We start from the raw sequence: 24,541 nt of genomic DNA on the forward strand, positions 1-24,541 counted from the left end.
ACGGCCGTGTCTGCCCTGCGGGCGGGCTTTCGGACTGTCTGCCGGTCTGTGTGTCTGTCTGCCCGCCCGCCAGTCTGCCTGCCTGGCCAGCTTTTTTTTCCTCTTTTTCCGCAGCCACGTTTCTTCCCCCCCCCCCCATATCTCCCTCCTTCCTCCTCCCTTCTTCCCCTCCCCCTTCTCTTCTTCCTCCTCCTCCTCCTCCTCCTCCCTCCCTCCCTTTCCCCTTCCCCCCCACCCGCGGTCCGATCTCTGGGTCCGGGCGCCCCCGCCCCGGTCAGCAGCCCCGCGGGGGGAGGAGGGGCGCGTGGGGCTGCAGGAGGGCAGGCGACCGAGCGGGAAAGCGGCCCCTCTGGGTCCCCACCTCTCCCCCGGACCGGCCCAGGGCTCCCGGCCGGGTGGGGGGGGATCGCGAGTCCGATCCAAGTCCGGGGGGACCAGGGCGGGGGCGAGAGATGGAGAGAGAGGCTGGGGAGACAGGGAGCCGGAGATGGAGCCGGAGAGAGAGGGAGAGACTGAGGGGGTGAGAGAATGGGAGAAATATACAGAGAAGGAGGGACAAGGGAGACACACGCGCGCACACGCACACACACGCACACAGAAGCAGAGAGAGCGAGCGAGAGCTGCTTCCTAAGGGGAAGTCAGTCCACTATCCCACTGGCTGGCTACCTCTGACCTTTTCCGCAAAGAGGCAGCTGCAGGAGAGACAGCCGAGAGCCCTCCTCCTCTTCCTCTTCCTCCTCCTCCTCCGTCCTCCCTCCTCCCCCTCCTTCCCATCTTCCTCTCTCCCTCCCCCCTTTTTCCTCCCCCTTCTTCCCCCTTCTCCTCCCCTTTCTTCCCCCTCCTCCCTCCTCCTCCCTCCTCCTTCCCCTTTATCTCCTGCCACCCCCTCCCTCCCGTCCTCCCTCCCTCCTCCCCCGTCCCCAAAGCGCCTGCATCCATCCCCTCTCGGCTCCAGACTTGCGCCTCTTCCCCTGCCCTGCCTGATGCTCCGGGTGCTGGGGGCGTGCCAGTGGATGGAGGTCTCAAGGTAGGCTGACTTCTCTGAATGAATGAGCGCGACCGTGGGCTGCTCGGCGTGTGCATGCGGGCGGGCGGGCGGGCGAGGGAGGGAGCGGAAGCTCGGTCCGGCTCCCGGGCAGTTTTGCCAGATCTCTGTCCCGCGGTCCAGGCCCCCGCTTGGCCAGGTCAGAAAGGACTCCTCCACTTCGCAAAGTTACTTTTCTTCTTCCGGAGTTCTTAAGCCCTCTCCCTCCTCCCAGCCTCTCTCCCCGGGGTGCGCCAGTGGTCCTGGGGGCCTCGGGGGGTGGGGATGCCCCTCAGCGGCGGCTTCTCCCCGACCCTCCTTGGGGACTGGGCGCCAGCTCCCAGGGCACCCGGGGTCCGGCGCTTGGCTTCCGGGGGACTGGCAAACTTTTCCCTTCTCCCGGGAGATGTCTAGAATTCCTGCATCTCCAGGACTGGCTCTCCGGCTCCTGACTCCCAAGGAAGCTTGAACCATTGGCCGAATGGAACGGGGCTTTTCTTTCTATTCTGACCCTATATTCATGCTGGGAACCCTCTTCTGTGGCAGCCCTGCTTGTGTCTGTTCAGTCTTGTGAGCGGGGATAAGGGGGCTCCATCCCCTGGGGTACCGAGGCTGGTTCCCCACGAGCACTGCCCACTACCCCCCACCCCCAACTGAGAAGGCCAGTTCAGAGCCGCCTCAGCCCCAGCCCCAGCCCCAGCCCCAGCCAAATGGGATTTCAGTGGGACTCCTTCTGCCGCCACTTGGCTGGACTCCTCCTTAGCCAACAGAGGGGGCTCCTCTCTCTGCCCATTTCTAAAGCCCCTTCTTAATTGCTCCGAGCCCCAGCTTGTTAAGTTGTAAACAATTATGAAATTAAACCAGAAGAGGAGGAGGAGGAGGAGGAGGAGGAGGAGGAGGAGGAGGAGGAGGAACAAAAGTAGGCTGAAGTGAATGGGCCGCATTGGGCACAGGCAGCTTAAGGAGATGAATAGGGGTGCGAGCCTCGTTAGGAGGGGGCTGCTGGGGCCCAAGGGGCAAGGCTGCCGCCGAGCCTGACCCTCAGCAGCCTTCCAAGGTGCAGAGAGGCCGCGAAATGAAAGAAACCCGAATAAGTGTGGTGGGGAAGAATTCCCAGGCCTGGCTAGTCCAAGAAACTGGTCACTTGCCCTCCCCCGGGCAGAAACTTTGAAAAGTGGTGTCGGAGTGATAAAGTCAAAGGAATCCCAGAAGCAAACAGGAGAGAGCCCTTCTCTGAGGGATTCTGCAGAACGGCTTTGGGCCATTGTGTGATGGATTGGGTTTTTAAAAGACGGTAACAAGGAGCTGTTCTATAGAACAGCAGTCTTGGAGGGAGGCTGTGGAGGATGGTCCATGCGTTATAAATTGTGCTTCATGACGCCCGACTCTCTGCAAATGGGCTTCAAATGCACCACTTGGAAAGTCCTCTCCCTGAGACAATTCTGGTGAAACTGTTACATTTATGAGAGGGACTGTTTATTGGCCATCCATTAATCGCCTGATGTCTATTCGCAAAGCGATGGATGATTCAGCATCAGTTTGCTGGGCTGACTGATGGGTTTGTCAGAGATTTGTGCCGTCGTTCTCCGGGTTCCTTTCATTGTTGCCCCAAATTTCCCGAGTCCCGGAGGGACCGGCAGCTCTGGGACGTGGGACTGCTCATGTTCCACAGGCTTGCCGGTGAAAGGCAAGGGGGTCCCTCCGGAGCTGGGGGACTCGAGTTCCGACTCCAATCTGCCCATTTACTCCCCATTTGACCTTGATCGGTGTCATCTTTCTCTAGATCTCGCTCCCCTCATGGGTAAAAGGAGGGCAGTGTTTGCCCCTTTAAGGTCCCTTCCAGGCATCTGTCTGTGACCCGGACGTACCCTTCTGTGAGTGGCCAACACAGCCCCTTCGCCTGAAGTCACAGACACGCCAGCCTCTGAAGGTCAGGCGTGTTTCCAGAAGGACACATACAGGGCCATACAAGTTTGTAGACATGTACTTGGCCAACCGCAGTCGTCTGAATCTTCATGGGTCCCTTAGATCCGTAGCTTGTGATGGAATTGAGACTGTTTGGGGTTCACAGTTGCTTTGCCAGGTTTAAGATTTCCCCTAATGTCCCTGGGAGATGGTGGGTCTCCTCATTTGAGCATGTTCTGAACTTGGTAGGCCATTGCCAGAAACCTCGGTGCCGGCTTCTTCCATGGTCCCGCTGGGCGGGCAAAGGTGCACTCCTGCTTCGGCCAGAAGCACCGTGGAAGGGCGTTCTGGTGGCGAGAGCCAGGCTTTCGGCTTGGGGGAGCAGGATTAGGCTTTGCAAAAGCCACCAGAAAGCCCAATTGTCTTTTAATCTCTCGGAATGATTTCAGGATCCTGATTTCAGAAATATGAAATGGTCGGAAAGAACAAGCAAAGAAAATTAATCAGTTCAGCAGCCCCAGATCATCCAAGTGAATGTTCTGGGAGAAAAAATCTTAGGCAATTAGCATGTCTGAGGTGATTCTTTCAAACTCTGGGTAGAGAACACTAAAGGGTAAGATTTCCACTTTCTCCTCAGATCGTCCCTGCTTGTTCCAATGACAATGTGACATTTTCCACCCTGCTTCTGGGAACCAGAAAAGGGTCTGCCTTCATTTTCCTTCCTTTCTTCCTCTTTATGTCTTTAGGAGATCCCATCCATTAGCTAGGGGGGCATTTCTGTTTGCCAGTGAGTGGCTGACCGTATGCCCCAGAATACACTCCAAAGGGACAGTAGCCCCAGGACAGGCATTCTCTCTTTGTACCCCCACTCAAACAGATGGCAGCCCCCAAATCACCGAAGATGCTCCTTCTGGGGTCTGAAAGCACCTCCCTCTGGCTGAAAGGATGCCCGGTGTATTGTGAGAACCATGTCAGCAGCAAAAACCTGGGCTCTGTTCCGGGCACCTTGGCCCAAATCCCCTGCAGTTGGGGCAGCCGGGAGGTGAGCACCAAGGGAGGGAGCCTGTTAATTCAAGCATCAGATAGGCCATTTCTCTTGGGTCTCAAGTATAAATGTGAGGGGGAGTCCCATCCCCACCTCCATTCTGGCCTCTGACTCTGGAAATGAGGGGAGCAGCTAGTTAATGGGATCAATTCTTCAGGTTGGTTAGAAGAGGCCAGATCCAGTCTCAGAAGCTGTTAAAAACATGATTTTGATTTTTATCAACATGACAAAGCTTAGTGAGGTGAAAGTCATTTCTAAAAATCACAACATTGTGGAATGGCAGCAGGGAGCTTGGAACAGAGGGTATGACATGGAAGGACCTTAGGAAGTGGGATTTCGGATCAGGGAGGGAACGTTCAGACATGGCGGGTCCACTCCGGTAGGGGCTTTCAAAGAGAGCCTAAAGAAATGGGAGGAGGCCTTAAAACACCGTATCAGACCTAGGACAGATGTTATGAGCTGCGTTGTGTTTCTTTCATTTTTCAGAGAAGGAAACCAGGACCTAGAAAGACGGCGTTCTTAGGGAGCCAAGGTTAACGTGTGATAGCGTTGGGTATGGAACACGGGCTCTCTCCTCCCTAGCCCAGAGCCCTTTCCGCCTTACGGTCACAGTTTCTCAGCACAAGTTAGAAAATAGCTTAACAAGGGAAGAGGTAACTTTTGCTCCTCTCTTTTGATCCCCAAGAAAGAGAGTGTGGGGCTTGGTTAATGGACCAGGGGAAGGAACCTTTTTGTGTGAATGGCCTACTGGGAGATCCTCCTTAGGCTGAACCCAGCCAACCTGGAAACACGCCATCCATCTGAGGAGGTAGCAGGAACAAGCTGCTCAGATGACTACGGCGTGGGACTGGCATTCCTTCCAGAGTCAGAAATGCTGCAGTCCCTTTGCCCTGGCCCATCCTCTGAAACTCCCCTTACGTGGAGGTCCCATGGGAGGGTTTCTTCACTAGCACAAGGGAGCTTTTTGGAGTTTCAGCAATACCCCAGTTAATGCCAGCATTTTGTAGAGAGCTGTGCCGGCCCTGGAAATTCCAAAAAGGCAGGCCTTCTCCTCTCCGCTAATTCCTTGGCATGTTCAAATGGGATTGCTGGCTGTAGACAGTTAAATATATTGGGATGCCGAAGCCCTGTGCTCCCTTCTTCTCCCAAAAGAGAGTCTTAAGTGGGAGGATGAGGAAGGGGCCCCCTCACAGGCCGGCCTGCCCCCTTGTTGGGTCAGGAGCACAGCCTGCTTCCATAGAGTGGGCACAGGAACAGATCGAACATATTTTTATGGGCTCCATGTTCGCTTCCACCTTATTTTTTCCTTTTGGAAAAGAGTTGAAATGGCTCTATGGAAGGAGCCAAAGGCCAGCCTCCAGCTTGGGTGCTGGGGCTGCCCGGAGCTCAGCCATCCTGCTGTGGCAGCAGCTGCTCCCCCCATTTTCCCGAGCGTTAGAGCTTCCCGGTGACTTTCCCTGGTTGTATTTTCCCTTTAATGCAACACATCTGTGGGGAAATGTTTGTACTTAGAGACATTTTTCTCCTACAAGATATTAAAAATTAAAATGTTATATACAGATAATTACTTTTCACCTGGGCTTTTTGGTTTTGGGTTTTTTTGCTATGAAAACTAGGCTTGATTGTCTCTACATCAGTAATATCAAACTCAGCTGTTCCACAGTGTTCATGATCTCTGCCCACCTTGTCCCCCCTGCTCTAGAACTTCCCCAGAAAAGCCCAGATATCTAGTCTGGGTTCCAGTAGTCTGCTTCAAGACCAAAAGGGGCCCTTGGCCACTGGTTTTCGACAGACTGGAATACAAATTCCCAACAGCCTATATATGGCCTGCTCAGAGAATGCCCCAAAGTCCCACTAATGCAGCTGGTGATTTGATACACGGATGAAAAGAGAGATGTTTCTCGGGCGCCTCCTTTTCTGCATTTCCCTAATATCTCCATGTGTACACACACACACACACACACACACACACACACACACACACACGAGTGTGTGTTTTAATGTATCTGAGCAGACTAAATGTGCCCGCAAATCATTGTGGAGAGGAATAGAGTACAGATGCCTTATTTTAAGGAAAAGGGAAGGCTCTATAGCCGAACACAAGCCATGCGTTTAGTATTATTTGTGTAATAGACTATATGCCAGGCAAATCAGGACGCACCGAGGTTAATGATAATTTATGGCTCACAGTCCTGGTGATTCAAACCCTTTCCACGTTGGAATTCTGTACCTTTCACGGAACTTTCTTAACAAATGAAATAACGTATAGAAAGTGCTTTGGAAGCCTCAGATGCTACATAAATACCAATTCTTACTATCATCAACATTACTATTTCTCGTGGGCTTTTTGATTGGTTGGACGTGTTTTTAGATTGGCAAATGCCCATGAGGTGAAGATAACCCGGGCTAGCCTGGTAACCCAGTCAGGAAATAAAAGGAACTAATGTGGATCGAAGGATCCGATCCAGTAAACGGGTTTGTTCGTTGTTCTGAAGGAAATATGCAGAATTGGAGAGAGAGGAGTAGAATTTTTTTTTTCCTTTTGCTTGCCAGTTGGGGGTGGAGTGGTCAAGGAATTAGAAAGGGTAATTTAAAATCATGTGGGCATAATTCAAAATGTGTCTCACTAAAAGGTTTTTAAGTGGTAAATGCTTTAGAAGCAGTTGAGATATTTTGGTTTATTTTTTTTTTCTCTGTTTCATTTTTTTTTCTTTTTTAAGGAAGAGGCATCTAATTTCCATCGGGTTTGGGAATGCTTTCACCTCCTGAGCTTCTTTATTGGGGGCCTTGGTCACAAGTATGGGTCCAGGCTGAGCTGCCAGAGTGGTGTGATCTAGGTGAATCACTTTCCCCACTCTACGTTTTGGTTTCCTAATTTATAAGAGCATCTAGTTGGAATAGAGGCTCATTAGGGTTCTTTCAGCTCTCATGAGTCAGTGGATGGTGGGAACTGGCATTAGCTTCCCTGAAAAACTGCTGAATCATAATAATAATGAAGAGGAGGAGGAGGATGAAGATGAGAAGAAGAGGAGGATATCATAGCATCTAAAGCATATTGTCCCCTTTGACCATCACAACAACCCTTGGGAAGTAGGTGCTATTATCATTCTCATTTTATAGGGAAGGAAATTGAGATAGACAGAGCTTAAGTGATTTGTCCAGCGTCACACAGCAGAATTTGAATCTTCCCAAATCCAGATCCATCCCTCTCTCTCCTGTCACCTTGCTCCCTAAGAATACTGGGGATTTCTAGGGTGCTTTAAGATTTGACAAATATTGCTCCATTTGACAGGATGTCAGAGCTAAGATTTGACATTTGACAGTATGTAAGGGCTGCGAGTTCCTCTGCCCCTTTATCTCACTTCAAATGTCCAGCAGCCCCGAGAGTGGGCTCCGCAGAGCTTACCAGCTCCATTGTATGATGAGGAAATTGAAGTTCCAGGTGGGCAGTGGCTTGCTAAGCTCCCCATCCCAGGCAGGGTTCTCCTATGCTCCATCCCCACGTGTGGCTGCCTTTAATGGCCTGCCCCTCTCTCAACCACTGGCCCTTGGCCAGCCTCAAGGACCCAGGGGGACGTCAGTGGCCACTCTCCATGACTGGGCCGAGGGCCTGGGGGAGGCAACATTCTGTGTGACCCCACTCTGGAGTCTCAGCAAGAGGAGGCGGCTGCGGGTACTCAGCCTGGCCACACACAAGGTGGTCCAGAATGGGGGTGGCTGAAGTCCACCCCTCCACCAGTTCCCCTCTCTCAGCGGGGCCAGACCCCTAGGAAGGATGTGGCCCACTCCACAGATCACACACAACTAATGGAGGAAAACCCAAATAGGAATGGGGATGGACAATTTTGTCCACATTTCATGTACCTTTTAAAGTTTTCCCAACAATTCCTAGCTGATATCCCTCCCCTTGCTTGGAGACATTAGGGAGCCAGCCAGAGCGCCCGACATCCTACACCAGACACCCCCGACTCTCCAGCAAGGAGAGGGAGATATCTTTCGGGAAGGCATGACTGGGCCTCCCCAATCCAGATTTATGGCCGCTTTTAATCTGAATTCTGGTGCCTTGGGTTTTGTTGTCATCTTCACCATTGTCATCCTTCTCTCTATTGTTCTCTGGGTTCGGCTTTCTTCCCCGCAACAGTTACCCAAGTCCTCTCGTGGCAAAAATGAATTTTGAGAGCGACCTTTAAGATTTTACAATGAACGGGGGAAGGGCAGAAATACGGGAGGGGCGGCAGCTCCCAGCACCCCTTTTCCCTTGTCTATGAAATCTCCAGCGATTCATTCCCTTTGCGAGCTTCCCACAGATTGCAAATAAGTTATCTCCCAGAGCCAATCCAGACCTGAGCAAACAGCATCTCCGGATAACTGCTCGGGATGGAAATAGCTTCTGCTTTTCTCTAGAAAACAGCCCCTTTTACTCTTCTGCATTATGCTTATGAAGCCTGGGAGTAGACGGCCCATACATATGTTTATCAGTGGGAACAGGAAGGAAGGAAAGGGAAGGATTTGGAACCTCGGCTACGCTATTTATTGGACTCTTTCATGAGCCCCAAACCGGGGGGTAGAATGAATGATGCTAAGGACAGGTGTTTACCCAGCCCCAGGGCTCCGTTCCCCAGCCGGCCTCTTCCTTCCCCCTCTGCTTTTCCACAGGATGGAGGGGCTGCCGAGACGAGGTGCCCAGGAAAGGGCTCCAGATGTAGACAGTCTGGCTTCTGCCCCTGACTCCCTGGGGATCCTCCCCCCCCCATCCCAACAAGTAATTTCAGAGCCCTCCCAGGCACTTCCCCAAGCCTGGGAAATGAGGGTCTTGGAGCCAGGTCTGGCTCCAGGTGGTTCAGGGCCCGCCTCCGATACCTGCTGACTCCAATGGCCCTGGAAAGTCCCGGCGTCTCTGGGGGGGAGTGGGTGACCCTGCGTGCATGAGCAAACTCCTTACGCAGAGAAAATCATTAAAGAAAACTCGAGGGACCTAATTGAGAGCTGGACACTGGCCAGCCAACCAGCACTCATGAAGCATCTACTTGTGGCGGCGTTCCGAGGCCCCTGGGAACTGCCTCCTCCGATACCTGTTCGGGGTCTGGGCAGTGGGACCAAAAGGCTCAGGCCGGGAACCTGCGGGAAGCAGGCAAGGCTGGAGATGCATCTAAGCGGGGGAAGGCGGGAAGGAGAACATTGTAGGCCGGGGCCGTCACACCAGATAGACAAGCTGAGCCAGGGTCTCCATTAAACATTGTGAAACCAAAGACATGGAGTGACTCACAGGTCATAGCGTTAAGATCCGGACTCAGGTCTTCTCACTCAAAATCCATGTCTCTGACCCACCGTCCTACAGTGACCCCCTACAAGTGGTCCCCACTTGCCCTGACCTTTCCCAATAGCCAAGCAACAACAAGGGCCTTCTCTGCGGCACGGCAGAAATGGGTCCGAGTCTGGGTCTGACATTGCTGACCCTGAGCAAGTCCTCGAACCCCCCTCAAACATAAATGGAAGAAGCCCTGATCTCTACCGTAGAAATTCTCTAGCCAAAACCATCTACCCCAAGGCGGGTGGGGAAGACAGACACTGCCCTAGGCACGGGGTTTGGAAAAACAAAGAAGAAACTGTCCCTGCCCTCCAAGGGTTTGTCTGTCAGGGGAACCAGCATGATTTTATTTTATATATATATATATATGTGTGTGTGTGTAAAATATATATTTTATAATATATATATTTATAATTTATTTATTATATATTTATATATATAGTATATATAAATATATTTATAATATTATATATATTGTATATATAAATATAATGTATTTATAATATAATATATAAATATATACATATATATTTTACACACACACATACACACACACACATATCAGATGAATTATACCAGCAAATAGTAGGGTGGAGAAGGGATTCCTGGAAGCCGTGACACGTGGGAGTTCTGGCTCCGATGGTCTCCATCCTAAAACCCCTCCCAATTCTCACATCCCTGGTTCCAAGCTCCCAACTCTGCCATTCCACGTTCTAAACTCATCCCCAGCCCTAACATCCCGTGGCTATTAAATAATAATAATAATAATAATAATAATAATAATAATAATAATAACTAAGAGAAGGATTATCCCTTGAGTGCACGTGTCCAGAGACCTGGAGCATGAAGCAAATTTCACCTTGGTCATTGTCAATAAAATCTTCCAGTTTGAGCCCATGTTCCTCCCAGCTCCCAGTCTCACTGGCCCTAGTCCTAACTGTTGCTCGTGACCATTTCTTAGGCCTGTGAGTGGTGAGTGGTCAAGGTCTCTGTCTCTTCTAAGTCTTGCACTTCCCCAGCCCGGAGCGTGGGACTCTGCTCCCAGTAGGTGCATAATCAACATTCTGTAATGAAATTACGTAATTGTAAACAGCAGGTGGAGACTTAATGGCAAGTTCCTGCTGCCTGGATGTTGCCAGCCTCTGCATGGAAACGAAACTTCCTGGCTTGGGTCTAATTTCTTTCAAAATGTGAATGTCTTGAGGGCAGGGGAATTCTTGCAAGGAAAATGCTTTGGAAAAATGCTCGAGTGTTCCCAGCACTCCAGATCTTACCCGTGGAACAGATGTTCAGTGATTTCCATGAGTTTGTTGTTGCTCAGTTGTTTCACTCCCGGTGACCCCATTTGGGGTTTTCTTGGCAGAAATACTGGAGCAGTTTGCCATTTCTGCAGCTCATTTTACAGATGAGGAAACCGAGGCAAAAAAAAAAAAGTCTCAATGAGTTGCCCGGGATCACTCAGCTAAGAAGTATCTGAGGCTGTATTTGAACTCGGAAAAATGGATCTGAGCGCTCTACCCACTGTGGCACCCCCTTGTTGCCCCATAGAATCCCAGATCCACTCGAAGACCAATTTGTCCCCCTCCCTCATTTTACAGATGCCCAGATGGGGAAGGGGTTTGGCCAATGTGAGAATCTGGATTAGCTAACTGCTCTCTCTAGAATCTCTTACACGGGTTATCTCATTGTTTCTCCCCATATCTGTGGGATGTAAGGTTGTGGTATTATCCCCATTTCACAGATGAAGAAACAGAGATAGAAGAGAATCAGGGTCCCTTGGGCTAGTGAGCACTTACTGCAGGATTCCCCCTAACTCTCTCCATTGAACCACACTGCCCCTCCATAGAGGAACACGTCCATCAGTGACTGAGCATTTGGACGCTACAGCCAAAGGACTTTTCTTGATGGACCAGCACAGCTTAATAAATATTTGTTAGATTGACTTGACCGTGGCTGACTGATCACGTCTCTGTCTTGCTCTGACCAATGGCTCCCATCACCAACCAAACTAAATTCAAGGCCCTCCACGACCTGGCTCTTGCCTCCTTTCCCTTGTTTCAGCTCAATCGAATTTAAGAGGCTTTTATTAAGTACCTGCTGTGTGCCAAGAGAGCTGGGGGAGGAAATGCAGTCATTTTTTCCTTTCACTATATTTTTGTGCCCAGGATGCCAAGGGAGCAGAGGGGGCGGCATCCCCAGGCCTTCGGACCCTTCCCCTCCCAGCCCCCCCGGCTCTCTGCTGCAGAGCTTGTGCCAGGAAGAGAGAGCACTTGACAAATCCTCCTGGGCCTTTGAGATCTGTGCTGGTAAAGCTTGTGGGTCATCAAAAATAGGGGAAGTGGTCACAAGGGGATCCAATCACTCCTTGACCGGCAGCCACTCATGGGGCTGCAGGGGGAGACCCTGCTCTGGAATGGAAGAGGGTCGGGCCCCAGGCTTAGCTTGTGAGCTTGGACAAGTCACTGCTCTTAGAACCTTTATTTATTAACGCATTTGATCCCTGCATATGGTAGGTGTTATTCTCCCCATTTTATAGCTGAGAACACCAAGTCCGAAATGTTAAGTACTTTGCCCAACCATACATGCAGGATTTGAATTAAGTTCCTCCTGCTTCCTATCCCCCATGCCATATCCCACCCTCTGTTAATGGGTGGGATGTAATATGGGTATATTATCTCTGTTAATGATGATACTGAACCCCCAAAGGGATCTTCCTAATGGACAAGCACCTCTTAATGCACACTTTAAAAATTGCATTGAAAGTCCTAGACTGATTTAAGTCCCTTCAGTGGTTCCCATTGCCAACCAAAAGAGATTCATGGCATTCAAGGCCCTCCAAGGCCTAGTCTCCCTTTCTGTATTTCTGCTTAATTCCATTAAGAGGTATTTATTAAGCACCTGCTGTATACCTGGCACAGAACTTCCCTCCTCCCTCACCCAGTTCCTCTCCTTCATTTTCATTCTAGCCCAGTTGGTCTAAAATCTAAGCTCTTGAAGCAAACAGGATCTCAGCAGTCATTGATTATATGCACGACTCCCATTTATGCGGCAAATTCCCATGTTATTTCATTTGATCGAGTCAGACCCATATCCTCTATCCTGTCGGCTGTAGCACCAACCCTTTCCCTGTGACCATCCCCATTTTACACAGAAAGCTCAGAGGCAGGAAGGTCCCACAGGAAGGCAGCGAGAACTAGGCTTGGGAGGGTCAACTCCTCTTCCTTGCCTGGACCAGTCTGCTTCCTGTGCCTTTTATGGGCTCACAGGCTCCAGATCCAGCTTAAAGACCCCCAAAAAGACCCCGAAAAACCAAACAGGCCCAAGACCTCACAAGGAGTGGAGCTGGACTTCAAACACAGGGCTTGTTCTCCCTTAAAACCTATTTTACAAGTGTCTTTCCTTATTAAAGAAATTTAAAAGCTTTGCTCCCATAGTGACTGACAGTGTGGAGGGGCTGAGGGGGCTACTTGGGGGCCTGCTCTCTCGGGCCCACACAAACGCCCTGAGAGCCCAAATCAGTGTTTGGTATTACTGGCTCCGTGCAGAAATCCGCATTTGGAAAACATCCCCCGGTGTGCATTTAAGCCGCCCTGAACAATGGCTCTGGGAAAGTTATTGTGGCTTAATAGGGCCTGCTAACTCTTCCGGGCCCTCTGAATGTCCTGGTGGATCCCCAGTTGACCTCCAGAACTCCCAGGTCAAAGGAACCATTCTTTACTTTGTGTGCACTTCAGAATCCTGAAATATGTGCCCAGTGGGTCCTGAGGGGAATGGGGCAGGCTGGGTGGGTGACTGTATGCTGGGAGCTGGAGCAACGGCCCGCGATTGGCCGTCTCTCTCTGTAGGCACACAAAAGGAGGGGGCTCAGGATGTGTCTCCCATGTCATCCCCTCCGATAAAGGCAGGGAGCTCGTTAGCGTTCCCTCTGAGAGCCCTTTGCTCAGGGGCCCCTGGGAACCTGGCTTCCCAAGACAGAATCCAAAAGGGAGCAAACACCTGGCTCCTTGGGGATGGCCAACCAGGACTAGCTGGCACACAGAAGCAGGATTCTCCTGTTACAGAAGCCCATTTTCCATCTCCTTGGTTCAGCAGCTTCAGGGAACATGGCACTTATATTACAGAGGGGAAACTGAGGCCCAGAGATGGGTGGTCCCAATTATGAATGGGCAGGTTAAATCCTCTGGAAATTACTCCAGATTAATTTCCAAGCAAAAATCTGGTGGGAAAGCTATAATTTGGTCCACATGCTTAACCTCTTCCACTTATCCCTTCTTCAGTACCTCAAAGCCATGGGGCCCGGGTTCTGGCAGGTGCAGGTCCTGACTCTCAGAGAGACTCATCTGAGCGGCTTTCTGCCCCAAAGATTCTGTTTCTTTTTGGAGAACTTCCCTTTTATCCTTGCTGACTCTGGGAGACTTTTCCAATCAGAGATCTCGAGGAACCAATCAATTGACAAGCATTTATTAAACACTTTTTGTGAGAAGCAATTAAGAGGGGAACCCCTAAACTCTCACACCAGCTGCCATCCCATCCTGGAACCAGGGAAATCTTTGAGCATCCCAGATTTACCAATCACAGCCCTGACTCCATGTCCATAACTCACTCTGCCCCACATCGTTCACAACAATAAATAACATCATAATCATCAATTTGTCCTTATCCTTGGGAGGAAGTGAACATGTCAGAAAGAACAGTGATCTGGGGCACTGGAAGAATGGGTCCAGACACCTTGCTTTTTTACTCGGATGTATAGTGGTAGACAAATCACTCACCTGTTTTTCACTTCTGTCAAACGGGTAGTCAAGTTTTCGTTTGCCAATTTCAGTTGCTGATCCCAGTTCCAGATGAAAAGACCCTTAGATCATGTAATCCAACCTTCTCTTTTAAAAAATTATTAGTATTTTTTGTTTGTTTTAATATGATCTACATTTCCCAATACACCTTCCCGAGAGTTGCTTCTTTTATCAAGGGCTCCCAACCTGGAAGACAATTACCACCTATTCAATTAATCTAATTGATTTCTCCTGATTAGGTACCTAATAAATATTGACTAGAGTGAGCAAGATTTACCGAAAATCAGGAAGTACGGGGGCTAAAAGAGGAGTTATCACCAAAAAAAAATCTGAAAGAGTTCAGCAAAATTAACTAACCTATCAGAACTTTCTGATAGTGTATGCAATGTTCTATACCCATAGTCCCCCATCTCTGCCAAGAAGTGGGAAAGGGCTCTCATTTCTCTTCTTTGCAGCCATTGAGTCACCTACATTTCACAGAATTTGGCTTTCTCTGTTTTGTTGCTGCTGTTTCCATTTACATTGCGCTAATCATTGTGAATATTTTTCCCTGGTTCTGATTACACTGATTCACTCTGTGTCAGTTCCTAGAAGTCTTCCCATGAGTCTCAGAAATCTGAAATCAATCATTTCTTACAGCACAGAAACACATCACAATTTGTTATTACTCTTAATCAATGGGCTTCTACTCTATGGACCTTCTTGTGTTAGTGATGATATAGTAACAGATATTTAAGCTGGAAGGCAAGTCAGGGGTCCTCTCTTCCAGTCCCTCTCCTTATGGATGAGAAAATTGGCTCAGAAAGTGAAATTACTTGCCCAGGTGACTTGCTTTACCGGGATTGATCTGATGGTCTACTGAGAGAAAACATATGAAATATCTCGTAATTACAAGTATAGAAAAGTTAGCTCCTATAATTATTATTTTATTGTGACCTCCCTTGATAATAAAAGCAGTTTAGATTCATCTGGTGCTTCCTTCACAGTAATGTCAGTATTATCTCCACTTGACAGATGAGGAAACAGACTCGAGTCAAGAATTAAATTTATTATATCATATATATAATTAATTATAAATTAAAATGATTATTATTATTAAGTGTAAACCACCATCCAAGGTAGTGTTGCACAGTTAATAGAGTGAATGATGGCCTTGGAGGCAGGTGGATTTAGATTCAAATTCTGCCTCTGATCCTATGTGAGTTTGGATCTCACAATTCCCAATGACTCATGTACTAATTTATAGATAAATTAGGAAATCGCAGGCTCATGATCATTGTGGGATTAGAGAGAATGACCTTTGAAGTCCCTTTTGACTTGGACATTCTGGGTTTTGGAGTGAGCCATAATTGTATTTCCACCATTGGTGATAGCCATGCTCACAAAATGCAGGCTGGTCTTCCCCCAGGGGCAGGAAGAGCTCCTGGGCTGAAAGAGCACCTCTCTACTGCCCAGGTTATTAAAAGGAGGACTCGGTGACCTTCAGAGAACAGGAAAACAGGAAAAGTTTTCAAGAGAGAAACAAAGAGAAGGAACTGAAGAAGCAGAGAGGAGGTCTAACCCAAGCTCCCTAGTGGGAGGCTTCAACTGAAGGGGTTGGAGCTTCGGAAGCCTAAGGGGCAACTTGTACTCTGAGTTGATCATGTGAAGTCATAGCTATTATTAATATTATATATTAAAGTTTTATAAAAAATGATTTACAATTATTATCTCATTTAATAGTCCCAACTTGGGAGGGCTTATTATTCTCATTTTACAGAAGAGGAAACTGAGTCAGATAGAGGCCATATAGCTGAGGCAGGATTTGAATTCAGGTCTTCCCAGGTCCAAGTTCAGCACTCTCTCCATGGCACTTTGGCCCAGATGGCCAGCCAGCTCTTTGCAGAAGAAGGTGGCAGAAAGGGGAACTGTTTGAGATTCCTCAGTGACATTCTTAATAACGACTGCCCTTTCTAGAACACTCAGAAGTTTTCAAAGGACTTTACTTGTAGAATCTCACTCGACCCTCCCCATGGCCTGTCAGATGGGTCCTCAAATACTCCCATGGATCTTCGCTCTCTGCTACAGAAGTCCCCCCATCTGCTTAATCTGTGCAACTTTACTTCCATGTTTTCCCATAAATTCCCCAGAAGGAGTCCCTCCTGATATACTAAGTGCCTTCCTTCCTTTCTCTTCATATAGGTGGGATACCAGTTGTCCCACCTGTCATTCTTCCATCTCTCTGTGTGACAAGCCCATCTTCTTCTTGATAGAAGAATACAATTGATTTTTTGAAGGAATCATTACTTTTATCTCTACTTGGACATCCTTTTTGGTTAATGCATGCAGTCTATTCACACCCATCATGAACCTCTCAATTGCCCTCCATGCAATCGTCATTTTTGTCCCCACTTTACTTATCAGAGAACTGAGGCTCGGAGAGATTGAGTGACTGGCCCAGGAACAAATATCTGGTAAATGTCAGAGGTTTGATTTAACCCAGGTCTCTCCCAACTCGTTCATGCTCTTTCCACCACATTACTTCCCATGTTTCTATCTAAAAGCAGTTACTAGCCAACCTGACCCAACCAACAGCCAAGGATTTGGGGAGGGGGAAATCAAATGAGTTAAGATTTTTAAAGTGCTTTGCATAGCTTAAAGAGCTCTAGAAATGCTGGCAATAATGAGGTTGTGTCTCCTGTGTCATCATACACTGTGCTTGGGAATGAATGAAACCCCCCCACATCCAGGAAACCAACATGGAGGTCTCCTGTATACTCAGATCACGTATCTGGGAAATGACAGAAAGCCTTCCAAGGCACATCAAAGCATGGATGGTGACCATCCACCTCTGGAGAGATGGCCAGAAGGCTCAGGATGACGGTGCCCTGGGCAAGGACTTGGGTCACGAGCCATGTTGTCATTGTTGCGACCAGTAGAAGAAACAATTTTGAAAGAGAAAGTCAGATTTTGAAAATTAATGATTTGATCAAGATAGCTCTTATTTCCTCAAAGTGTAGGGGGCAGGCAAAAAATGTTCAAAAAAAAAATAAAATAGGTGCTAGCCAAGTAACAGGTATGATCTAGAAAGAAGAGTATTAATGGAAACAAAGAGTAATCCTTAGGAGATGATCTCCGTGAAGAGGACAGTAATAAAGCCCATGGCCCAAAATGTCTATGCACAAATGGATGGAAGGATGGAGTAAAAAAAAAAGCATGGAATTTGGAGTCAGGAAGACTTGACTTTGGGTCCTGTCTCAGACACTTACTAGCCGAGTGACTCTGGCTAAGTCACCTAATCTTTCAGTCTGTTTCCTCATCTATAAAAGCAGGATGTAGCACCCACCTCCCAAGGTCATTGTGAGGATCTGATGAGTTAATGTATGTTAGATGCTTTGTATACCTTAAGAGCTCTGTAAATGTCAGCGATGATGATGATGATGATGATGATGATGATGTGCAAGACACTGTGCTAGGTTCTAGGGAAGGATACAAAAAGAGTGAATGGAACAATCCCTATTTTCAGGGAGCTTACATTCTAATAGAAGAGACAAGTAAATGGGGAGGGGGAAGGAAAAAGATGGAGGGAGAAGGAGGAAAGGAAGGGAAAGAGGGGAAGTGGAAGAAGGGCTTGGGGAGACCAGGAAATGTTTCATGGGCTTGAGCTGAGTATTGAAGGTAGAGAGGGATTCTGTGAGACAGAGGTGAGGAGAAAGGGCATCTCTGACATGGGGGCATGGCCAGGAGAAAGGCATGGAGATGGGAAATGAGCTGTTGTGTGTGAGAGCCAGTTTGAGTGGATCAGAGCAGGCAGGTGGAGAAATGTAAAATGAGGTTAGAAAGCTGGTTTAGAGTCATGTTGTGAAGGATTTCAAAAGCTACCAAAAGTTCATATTTTCAGAGGCCTGTGGAGTTTATTGAATAGTGAGGAAGAGAGACATGTTCAGATCTATGCTTAAGGGGAATCCCTTTGTCTATAGCGTGAGGATGGACGGCAGTGGGGAGAGGCTCGAACTGGGGAAAATTAGGGGTCTTTTTCAATAATTTGAGTGAGATATGTTAAGGGCCTGAACTATGGTGGGTGGCGACTGTGCGAGTGGAGAGAAGGGGTTAGGTGAGAAAGGTGGGCAAAATTTAGCAACTGGTTGGATTTGTGGAATGAGGTTAAATGAGAAACTGAAGATAACACCAAATTATAAACACAGAATTGATATGTCCTTGGCAGAAATGGGGAATTTGGGAAGAGGAGTGGGGTTGGGGGGGAAAAGAGAATAAGTAGGTTGGTACACAGAGAAGTGAGTGAGGAGTACTAGAAATCTCAGAGCAAGATTATAGATCTGACCCTATAGATATTGAGAGTTGGTGAGCTGAGACTTGTGATGAGACTTTGGCTTATTCAGAAGCAACAGAGGAGATCACAGGAGCATCAGGAGTATGGCACAAAGCTTCCCCAAAGTCTTGGGCTTAGTGTGTATATCAAGAAGATAAGATTTAAATAAATAAATCCAGAGGGTCAAGGCTGATAGAGGTCAATGCAAAGAGCCACTGAAATGGTATTGTGGGGACAGCTGGGTGGTGCAGTGGATAGAGCACCAGCCCTGAAGTCAGGAGGATCTGAGTTCCAATCTGGACTCAGACACTTAATACTTTCTAGCTGTGTGATCCTGGGCAGTCACTTAACCCCAATTGCCTCAGCAAAAACAAACAAATAAATAAAATAAAGTGGTATTGTGGTGAGACTGATTACCTGGGTAGAAGGAATCAATAAGTGAAGGATTCAGGAAACAAATCAAACTTGTGTCAGAAAAGCAAGATATGGCAGCATTGAATAGCTTCCATTCTTCAGCTATATCCTGGAGCTCTCACTTTACCCAGAGCAGGACAGTAGATTTTTACAGGATTTCCCAGGATCCTAAAACTCAGTGTCTCGGTCTCAGAAGACCTCTTGGGGCTGACCATTCAACCAGTTTTAAGTTCTAATGGTCCTATCCTCTAATCCCTTTCTTCCTCTTTTGACAAGAATAGTATCTTGAGTGAAGACTTTGCTAAAATCTAGATGAACAACAATCTAGAATTTGCAACATTCCCCTGCTCTACCAGCCTGGTAACCTAAACAAAATAGAAAATGAGTCTGAACTGACGTGAAGTCATCTGGATGAAGCTCCTAGAGATTATGGCTCCCTTTTCTAAATTCCTAGGAACCATCTCTTTGATGATCCATGCTGGAACTGTCCAGGACCTAAAGCTTAGCCCATTAACCTATAGTCTGAAGATTATTCTCATCCCTTTGTTGGAATCTTTTTGCTTCTCCCCAGTCCTGCAGCATCCCTGCCATCCTCCCTCATTTTTCAGAGATCATAATTAATTATATGCACTGATTCTGATTCTTTTTTGTGTTAAAGCTTTTTTATTTTCAAAACACACGCATGGATCATTTGCAATATACACCCTTGAGAACCCTTGTGTTCCAAATTTTTCCCTCCCTTCTCCCCATCCCCTCCCCTAGAGGGCAAGTAATCCAATATAGGTTAAAGCACTGCTTATGGGACAGAGATATGTCTGCTGCCTTGGTCCCACTAAGAACAGCTAAGTCCCTTCCCCTATCGCTCTTTATAACGAGCTTCAGTTTACCGGTCAGCTCTTTAAGACCCTCCCATGCTGGCTCCTAGTAATCACCACCACTTCCCTTTCCAAATTCCCAGAAACCTTTATTTTAAGAATTTTATTAGGAACTGAAGTCAAGTATACGGCGGAGCTTTGAAGAATCCTTCCACCGTGGGAGCACTATTTACCTGGGTCCAGCCCTTCTCACCTCCCTTCCCCCTTTCTGCTTAGGCAGGTAGGGAGCTCTCTACGGCTGTGGGGCCGGCTCGTTGAGGAGCCAGCTGGTGGAGGTGTCTTGTGGCTCAGAGATGCTGGGATGCTGTGATCCTCAGCCCTTGTTCTCCACCAGCATCACTAATTCTGAGAATGGCGCCGTCCTCCTCCCCACAGCTTCAGCTGCGGAGAACCAAGCCTGCCGCACACCTCGGCATGGTGTCTGGCCCGTTGTCGGCGCTCCATAAATATTAAACGGACATTAAAAGAAGGCTCTGTGCTCCCATCTCCTTTAGTGTAAAATCACTGATGTTCCCAGGCAAGGCCCATTTCAAACCTACTTTATGTGAAATGCAGCATTTCCCATAAAAACGTCCCCCCAGGGACTGCTTCCCGCTTCTCTCGCTCTCTTTTTTTGAGGCTTAAATCCTGCGCAGAGAAATGTCCAGAGGATGGAATTCTGGGAGATAATTCCCAACTCTGGCCAGATCCCATTTTCTGCAGTCTCTCCCCCCTCCCACCCCACAGCTTCAGACAGCATGAACAGAGTGCTGATTGATTTAGTGAAGATCAGGTCTTTCTGAGAGATTCCCCCTTCTCCTTCCTATCTGTGTAACCACTGAAAATCATTTAACTTTTCTGGGCCTCAGTTTCCCCATCTGTCAAAGGAGAGCCTCATAAAGTGCAGATCTGACCAAGTCACCCCTTTCCCCCATGAATGGGGGACTGAATGTCAACTACAGTACATTATCTCCAGGAGCAAACAGTTCAAAGCCCTTCATAACCAGCCTCCTCCTCCCTCCCCAGTCTTCTTATACCTTACTCCCCAATACACACTCCTCAATCCAGCGGCATTGGTCTCCTGGATGTTCCATGGACAAGACCTCCATCTATGGACTCTGAGTATTCTCTCTGGTCGTCCCCCACACCCAGAGCACTCTCCTTCTGCCACTCTGCTTATTAACCTCCCCAGCCTCCTTTAATCCCAACTAAAAGTCCACCTCCTGCAAGAAGCCTTGCCCAACGCCTCTTGAGTCCATGACTGCCCCTTGGTAACAATTATCTCATATTTGTCCTTTAAATAGTTTGTATTTTTTTGTTTATTTGTTTTTTCACTGAGGCACTTGGGGTTAAGTGACTTGCCCAGGGTCACACAGCCAGGAAGTGTTAAGTGTCTGAGGCCAGATTTGAACTCAGGTCCTCCTGACTTCGGGACTGGGTGCTCTGTCCACTGCACCGCCCAGCTGCCCCAGATAATTTGCATTTAATTGTTTGCATGTTGCCTCCTCCATTAGACTATAAGCTCTTTGAGAACAGAAATTCTCTTTTGCCTCTTTTTTATAATCCCAGGACTTACTTGAGTACACTGCTTGGCACATAGTTGGTGCTTAATAAATGTTGATTGATCTTCTATGGTTCGTGAGTGCCAAATCCTGTGTTTCTACAATTCTGAGGTTCTATAATCTGAAGATTTTAATACTTATAATAATAATGATGATGATGATGATATAATAATAATAATTCCAAGACCAGAGGATTCTATAATTCCGAGATTCTGCTATCCTAAGATCATAATATTCTATTATTCCAAGATTCTGTGACTCCCTAACTCTGAGATTCCTTAATCTGCTGATTCTGTGAGCGATAGTCATGCAAACGACTCCCAATCTATAATTGTGCAGCAAACATCATGGAGGGAGAGCAGCACATGGTTCCCTCTGATTTCCTTTCTTTTCTTCTCTGTGCACCTCCCAGGGACAGACAGAACTGGTTGATTCATAAAAAATAAATTAAAAAAAACTTCCACGGCTGGTACCATTTCCCCCCTTAATTATAGGACTCGTCAAGCCTGATTCTTGAAAACCTCTGCTGAGAGTTATTCCCTAGCCTCCGTGGGAGCTCAGCTAACCCGCCTGCCTAAAAAGCCGGTGCTCCAGAGCTGGGCTTTTCTGAATCCCCCAGTCTTTTGAAACTTCCAGACCAGACCCTCAGTATGTCAGTCTGACGGCACGCCCAGTTTGCCATCCCTGCTGCCATGTTGGTTCAGGTCCCACTTCTGCCCATATGGTGCTCTCCCCCCACCCCTCAATTTTGGAATGTTAGACAAATCAGCCGGCCCTGTCTCTGGAAGTTACACGGCTAGCAAAAGCCAACCTCGCCTAGAACAGTGGTAGATTTCTCTCCTTTCCATCCCTTTGTCTCGGCCAAACTCTCTGGGAGCGGAGAGTGGCAAGGTTCCTAGAGTGGAGTCTTGAGGATCTGGAGTCAAGTTGCTCCTCTGCCAGCTCCTAGCTTTGTGATCTTGGTATCTTAAATCCAAAGATTAAACCTTTACCCAATCCCATTTAATCCCGTGAGTTCTCTTTGGTGATTACCTCATATTTGTCCTTCAGGTAGTTTATATTTAGTTGTTTACATGATGCTTCCCCCATTAGAGCGTAACCTCCTTGAGGACAGAAACTCCTTTGTCTCTTTTTTGTATCCCCAGCACTTAGCACAGCACTTGGCGTCTCCCTAGCTTCTGTTTCTTCATCTATAAAATGCAGGGAGATACTTCAGCTTTCAGTCTCCAATCCTAAAACCTTTAAGTTTAGAGTCCATTTGAGTGAATACATTTTCTATGCTTATTGCATCCTCTCTGCTTTCTGAGCCCCCATTTTCTACCATTTAAAATGAGGATAATGCTAATTGTTATTATATATAACACTTGTAATAATTATACTGAAGGGCTAATGTGAGGAGCCAAGCTTGCATACCTTAGTGGAAGGGAACTGGACCAGGAATCAGAAGAAACCTCATTATAAGCCCACTGATGGTGGGACCAAGGCCACGGCTATTCATCTTCTTGTGCCTCAGTTTCCTCATCTGGAAAATGAGAGGTTTGGAATAGATGGTCACCAAGGTCCCTTCCAGTTCTGGAGGACCTAGTAGATGTAGTTACATAGTACAATGGATAAAGAGCTAGATCTAGAGTCCAGAGTCCAGTCAGGGAGACCTCAGCCCAAATCCAATCTTAGCCACTTCTTAGCTGTGTGATCCTGGGGAAGTCACTTCATCCTCTTCACCTTAGTTTTTTCATTTGTAAAATAAGCTGGAGAAGGAAATGGCAAAGTCCCCCGTGGAGTGTCTTTGCCAAGAAAACCCAAATTGGTCATGCACGTAACTGAAACAATTGAACAACAACAACAAAATAAGCCAAGTGTTAGGGATACAAGGAAAATACCAAAAAAAAACAAAAAAACAAAAAAACATGTTTCTGTCTTCAAGGAGCTTTCATTCAGTTATTCAGCAAACATTATTAAGTGCCTTCACTGTACCAGCCCTGCCATTTTGACCATGGCTGTTCACAAAAGGAAACTCTTCTTTAGTACTTCTTCTACAAGTGATCTTCTGAAGGACTTTTTGCAACTATGGCTAGGGGAAGAACTCAAGGTTAAACCCCAGGATGAAGGGCACAGGAGATAAAATGTATTATTTTGATGAGATTATATTTTTTTAAAATTGGCATGAACAAAATTAATTCAGCTAAAATTAGAAGAGAAATAGTTGACTGGGAAAGATGATCTCCTAAGTTCTGCTTAAAGACCCCAAGATGGAGGAGAATTTACCATCCTGGGAAGCAGCCCTATTCTGGTACTGCTGTAATGGCCAGATAGTGATTCACAAAAGCAGGAAATAACACCCCTCCCCAATCAACAAATATTTATTAACCATCAGCCACCATGCCGGGAGCTGGCAATACAATGACAAAACCAAAACAATCCTTCCTTCAAGGAACTTATATTCTATTTGGGGAGACTACATGTACACAAATAAATAAATGTAAATTATATGTATTAAGAAACACAGAAAGAGTCAGTGAGGTCATATGAATAATGTGCTTTGGATAATTCTGAAAGTATTTTAGCTTGGCTCCTTACTATGTAGATGTGAGTTATGTCAGTACTCCAACCAGATCTGTGGTGCTCCCTGTTTTATTCTTCTCTCCCTCTCAGGCAGGCCTTCTTTGCAGAGCCCTTTGGGGTAGACCTTGTTGTCCTGGAGAGGTGAAATGAGCTGAGGTTTATTAGGCAAACCATTCACAACCACGACTCATCCAAAAATGAGGGAATGTCCTTCTCATCCCCGAACTTTCCTTCCAAGTGACTCCGAAGACAAAGAGAAGGGGGATAAGAGTTCTCAGAAATGGCGATTGGCCATTATCAGTGCCAAGGAACCGTTTCCACGTGGGCAGCGAATACATTTTTTAAAAAAAGATTTTAAAAGAGGAAAAAAACCCACCATGAAATACATTAATAATCCAGTTCTCCTCCAGTCATAATTAAAATGTTCTGCAGCCTCTAATTCTCCCCATTTTCCTAATCTAATTTGTTTTCTGTCGCTGTCGATTTTTCTTCTAAGTGCAAAAGGAATTTCCACCCCCCTCTTTCGAAAGCCTGAAATGTGGCTGTCCAGGAACTGCTGCAGTTTGGTTCTTTTTTCTTTGGTTGAATGGGGAGAAAATGAACTAGTTGGTGGGGCCTTAATGATCAAAAAACTTCTCCTTTGGAAGGCAGATCTGGCTTCTGCTGCTTGGAAGTTGCTCTGAAAGGAAGAGGACAGAGCTGGCCACGTTCACTGGCTCTGAGTGGATATGGATGCCAGTTGGTGGTAAAAAAGAAAATGGTAGA

The 24,541-nt window shown here is 47.3% G+C and overlaps 1 protein-coding gene across 1 annotated transcript in view; it reads left to right on the forward strand.

Annotated features, from left to right (window-relative positions):
* Positions 1-870: 870 nt before the first annotated feature.
* The window catches only part of MPPED1 (metallophosphoesterase domain containing 1), an 89,315-nt gene continuing 65,644 nt past the window's right edge, over positions 871-24,541 (forward strand). The window contains exon 1 of the mRNA XM_031937835.1: positions 871-1,027. The gene's annotated coding sequence lies outside the window, so the exon portion shown is untranslated. The remainder of the gene's footprint in view (positions 1,028-24,541) is intronic.

This window comes from Sarcophilus harrisii, chromosome 5 (genome assembly GCF_902635505.1).
Source record: "Sarcophilus harrisii chromosome 5, mSarHar1.11, whole genome shotgun sequence".
Classification (NCBI taxonomy): domain Eukaryota; kingdom Metazoa; phylum Chordata; class Mammalia; order Dasyuromorphia; family Dasyuridae; genus Sarcophilus; species Sarcophilus harrisii.